Consider the following 5,500-nt stretch of genomic DNA (forward strand, 5'->3'; position numbering starts at 1 on the left):
GCTCGCTCCGCCTGGCTGCTGTCTGTGGTCGTGGCTCAGCAGGCTCTGGGGGAGGCGGGGTAGGGACAGGCCAGGCCTCCTCCCACCCGGCTTTGTTCAGGGAGGGCTTCTGGAGTCTGTCATCCAGCCGGCTGCGCCTACCCCCTGCTGGGCACCTCGCCCCAGGGGCTCATCCCCATCCTGACCAAGGGCCCCCTCAGAGCCGCAGCGGCCCCAGACCGGCAGGGATGCGTATGATGCCAGAGGAGACCCTGAAATAAACACAAACTTGTCCTTCTGGGGCTCGGAGACAGCTGGTCGCCCTGCCCCCTCCGGTTACTCCAACCCCTGAAGTTCTTAGTCTAGCTCTCACCCTTTCTCCCTGTGCAGAGCAGGAGTGGACTGAGCTGGGGACACATCTGTTCAGCCAACTCCATAGCCCTTTGACCCCAGCTTCTCCGCCCCTCAGTTTCCCTGTCTGCAAACTGAGGGTCAGAATATCTGCTTCACAGGCTGCAGTGAGGATTCAATGAGATTCTGCAGATAAAGAATTTAGGGGAGTGGTTGGCACATGCCAAGTAACCAGAGGCGCTACCCTCCTCTGAAATCAGGGGCTCCCAGTCCCCTCTGCCTTTCTCTACCTGTACGTTCCTTCCTGGACTCTACTCACAGCCCCTGTCCACCCAGCAGTCTCAGCCTTGGCCCCAAAAGCCAAGACCTCTGCTGTCTGGTCACAGCCCATTTTCCAGCTCCTGAGCTCGGACCTGGCCTGGGGGTGAGCAGTGGGCAAGGCAGGAGGCAGGGCTGGGCCCTGGCCTCAGCGGGCGGATAGGGCTCAAAGGAGGAAGTGAGGGAAGCTGGCCACGTGGGCTCACAAGTCTGGGAAACTCCTTAGTGCAACTGGGAAGCAGGGGGAAGTGGGGATGGGCCCCTTGCTCACTGCAAAGGGACATGGAGGGTGGAGCCACGAATCCTGCCAAAGCAGTCTCCCTTCCGCTATGAAGGCCAGCAAATCAGAGGCCACCCCTCCCCCCAGCCCAGGCAGGGACAAAGGTCCCCCAGCCCACTCTCCATGCACCTTAAGAAAGCACAGCTTCTGTCCCCAGGAGTGTGGGCCTCCTATGGGGCCTGAGCAGTTGGCAGCAGGGGGAGGGGCGGCTGTGAGGCAGAGCTCGGACCTGGCCTCAGCCGGTCTGGAGCTAGGCCCAGAGGAGCGGAGGAAAGCCAGGCACAGCTGGCGGAAGAGGAAAAGGAAGTGGCAGCTCTGTTCCCACTGTGTTAGGGGAAATGATACCTGTTACAGGCAGGTCCCTTGGTAGGCTGGGGGAGAGGCAGGAGCAGCCAAGTCAAATCCGGGAGCAGATGCTTTCACTGGTGACCTCAGGCAAGTCACTTAACTTTCAGTGGTTATGTTTTCTTAGCTGTGACACGTTGTCGCTCTAACAGCACCCACCTCAGAGTGTTTGTGAAGTTAAATAAATGAATGGCTGGGAGAGCGCTCAGCATGGTACTTGGCACATTCGCATTAGAGCTTTTTGTTTTTTTATCTGAACATCCTTCTACTCTTGTTCAGATAGAGTGGAAGAGAGAGAGAGAGAGAGAGAGAGAGAGAGAGAGAGAGAAACATCAACACAAAAGGGACACATCAAGTGGCTGCCTCCCACACAACCCCAACCAGGGCCGGGGATGAACCGCAAAGGAGGTACGTGCCTTTGACCGGAATTGAACCCGTGACTCATTGGTCCTCTGGCCGACGCTCTAACCACTGAGTCAAACTGGCCAGGGTTCAACAATAGAGCTAATTACTTCTCTTATATGATCTCTGTTGTCATCCCAAGCACCTGGGGGGCTAAGGGGAAGCAGTTTGCCACTCCAAAATATGTCTTTGGGGATTTGCTTATTTTAAACTGGTTATTTAAAAAACAACAAACAAACAAAAAAAACTCAGAAAGAGCTGGGAGGAGGGGGGCAATGGGGGGTTAAGGAGGACATCTGTAATACTCTCAACAATAAAGATTAAAAAAACAAAAACTCAGAAAGAACCTTGAACCTCCCTAAAGGAATTCAGATAGAAAGCCCCGCTTTAAGGGAGATGTTATCTTAGCATCACAATAGGATCTGGGGGCTGCAAACAGGGAAGTACCTAGCTAATGCTGTTTGTTAGACTCCCCTCTGTGTCCCACTGTTTCTGGGTAGCCCCACAATAATTTGTTTACTAAATGTTGTGCCTTCTCATCAGCCTGTGAATCGCTGCTTTCCTTTGAAGTCACAGACCTCTGCCTCGCTCTCCTTAGTCCAGAATAGTCTCTAAGCCTCAGCTGCCCTGTTTGTCCTCAGTTCCATATTCTTAGGGAATGCGCAGATGTACATATGTAATACGTTCAATTATTTTCTCCTGTTAATCTGTCTCACGTCAATTTAATTATTAGACCAGCCAAAGGAATTCGGAGGGTAGGAGGAAGATTATTTTTCCGACCCCACAGTGCCTCTCTTCCCACTTTACAGATGCAGAATTTGAGAGAAACCAGGGAAGCAGCTCCAAGTCACCCAGGGAGTAAACCACAGAGCCCGGATGACCAGCGATATGCGAGGGGATAAAAGGGCGAGGTTTTTGTTTTCCCAGTTTTGTCCCTTGTTAGGCATCCGGGGCTTTCTGTCCTGGTGAGTTTCTGTGTCTGACCCATTGTCCTTGTTCTGCTCATGTCTGTCTAACTGCCTATAATACCACCAACTGACCCACCTGGCCAGGGCAAGTGCTCCATTTCTTTTTTTATCCTCACCCGAAGACATTTTTCCACTTTTTGTTCAGATAGAGTGAAAGGGACACATTGAGTGGTTGCCACCCACATGACCCAACCAGGGCCGGGGACAAACTGCAACCGAAGTGCTCCATTTTTGACAGTAGAAAAGAATGACCCCAAAAGATGCCGGAAGCGGGAGCCCCCCCCCCCCCCCTTGGCTAGGTCATGCCAAGGGTGAGGCCAGCCTACATGGCCAGGGATCAATGTGGACTGGCCTAAACAGGTCCTGAGGTCTCAAGAACCTGATATTGAATCCAGCATATCACTGGTCATGCAGTTTAGACCCCCTGACCTTTTCCTCCCTAAGGATAACATCTAGGTCTCAGTTGTATTTAGGTCCAGGCCCAGACAAGCAGCAAAACCAGATAAGTGCCCCCAGTGGCTGCCTTAGGGCCAGCTGCATTGACTAATGACCCCCTGTCCTGGCACCAGGCAATCAGTGGAGACCCTGACCCTGACAGAGCACATCTGAAGAGCTGATAAGCAGTCTATTGAGACCCTCCCCTGAGACCTCCCCTAAGATTCCCATCTGCAAGAGAGAGAGAAATACCCTCAACACAAAGGACCCAGTGCACACTCTTGCCCAGGGGAGCACTGCCCTGCCATTCTCTCCCCCCTTCTTCCCTCTAAGGGACCCCATGAAACTTGCAACCAGGGGAGCAAGGGGCAGCAGCAGCTGGTCCTGGGCTAACCCCCTGAACCTGTCTCCAAGGTCCCCTTTCTCTGACTTCCCAGTGAGCCAAAGCAGCCCAGCCCAGCCTCTCCTGTTGCTTCTTCTATGCTAAGCCCTTCCTTGTGTCACTGTCCTGAGTGTGCTTTTGCTTCGTCCAATCAGTTCTCGCTGGCTCTGCTGCACTTTGTCTCTTGATTGAAATCTTTCCTTCAGGAAGATAAGAACCAAGGTCTCTTTGTCTCGCCAGTAACAGTTGTGGCATCATTCTGTACACCAAAAACTTGAGTGAGTCCTGGTCAGGGCACATACCTAGGTTGTAGGTTCAATCCCAAGTCTGGGTGCATATGAGAGGCAACCATCAATGTTTCTCTCTCTCTTTCTCTCCCTCTCTCTCTCTCTCAAATCAATAAGCATACCCTCAGGTGAGGATAAAAATAAAAAAGATGGGGCGCTTGTCAGGACTTGCATCCTTGTGCCACTCCCTGTAAACTTCATTGTCACCAGGAACCTGAGCCCCCCAGTCATCCCCAGTCACCCTGGCTCCCAGCTACTTACTGCTCTGTGTGTCCCCTACTCTGCCCAGTCCCTACCCCCTGCCCTCCCACAGTGCCTACCACAGCCCCCACCTGCCTTCTCTATGCCTCAGCAGCACCCGAGTGTTGCTGGAGAGCATCCCAACCCTTGTGACCGGTTTCACATCACATTTGTGGCCACAGTCCTCAGCAGGCACACAACACTGCCAGAAACTCTGCTACAGTTCCCTGGTAAGTCACTCTCCCATCCCCTGGGACGAGCACCACACACCCCTCCTTCCGTCCCAAGCGTCTCAGTGGTTCTGCCCTTACCTGCGTGGTCTGGGCAAGTGTCCGAAGCTTTCCAAGCCCCGGGTTCCTCCCCTGTGGAGCAGGGGTCATAACAGCACCTCTGTCATGAGTGTTATGAGATTGTCTTAGCCTGGGTTTCCTAAAGCAGAGCCTGAGACAAAGGCTCAATGCAAGTTTATTTGGAATATGGTCCCAGGGAGCAGCAATGAGGAGCGGGAAGAGCAAAGCGGGGAGGGATGGGGGCCATCCTTGGAAGGTGGCCTGGGAGGGGCTGGCCACTGCTCTGGGCGCCTGCATGTTCAGTCCCACAGGCCCATCTGAGATATTTGAAAGCAGCTCCAGGCAGAAAAAGGAAGTATTTGTTCACCAGCATCATTGCCCCTCTGGTTAAGGGTGGCCCCTAGGAACATTAGCTGCTCCCAGTTATGCATGATTGACTGCCCAAGTGGGTTTCCCAGGGTGTCCTATGCCATGTAGCCAAGAAATTCCAAAGCAAGAAGGGAGATTTGCAGCCAGGGCCCGAGGCGAGACGCTGCCGAGCGGCGCTGTACACAGCTGCTTGCCGCCTGTGCAGAACTGGAATAAGTGCAATTGGGATTTGCATACGAAGGGTGCAATAAATGAGACAATGCACATAAAAAACTTTTTATAGTGCCCGGCACATTTTAAGCATCCAAAATATATTATTATTTTTATTAACATAATCATCATCTCCTGCTCTTGCCCAACCTGAAAAGCCAATATTAACGTTCTTTATTTGCAACAGAAGTAGAGAAGCTTCTGGAAAACTCACTGTATGAAATAAAAACCCAGGACCCTTCCCTGGCCAGTTTGGCTTAGCAGTAGAAGTATTGGCCCGAGTACCAAAGGATCTCGGGTTCGATTCCTGGTCAGGGGTGAGTACCTGAGTCAAAGACTAGATCTCCAGCGCTGGTCAGGTTATAAAGGAGGCAATCAATTGCTGTTTTTCCCTCTCTCTCTTCCTCCCTCCCTTCCATTCTATCTAAAAATCAATGGAAAAAATATTCCCAGGTGAGGATAAAAAACAAACAACAAAACTCAGGACCTAGAAGGTGTTCCTTGGAGATGCATTTGAGTTCCACTGTGAGTGATCACTGTGAGCCTCTTTTGTGCCAGGCATCGAGCCAGATACAGCGACACAGCAGTGATGGAAACATGGTCCTGGAAGAGGGAAGGCATGAGCACAAGACCATAGGTGCAAA

Source organism: Molossus molossus, unplaced genomic scaffold, assembly GCF_014108415.1.
Source record: "Molossus molossus isolate mMolMol1 unplaced genomic scaffold, mMolMol1.p scaffold_m16_p_7, whole genome shotgun sequence".
NCBI classification, from domain to species: domain Eukaryota; kingdom Metazoa; phylum Chordata; class Mammalia; order Chiroptera; family Molossidae; genus Molossus; species Molossus molossus.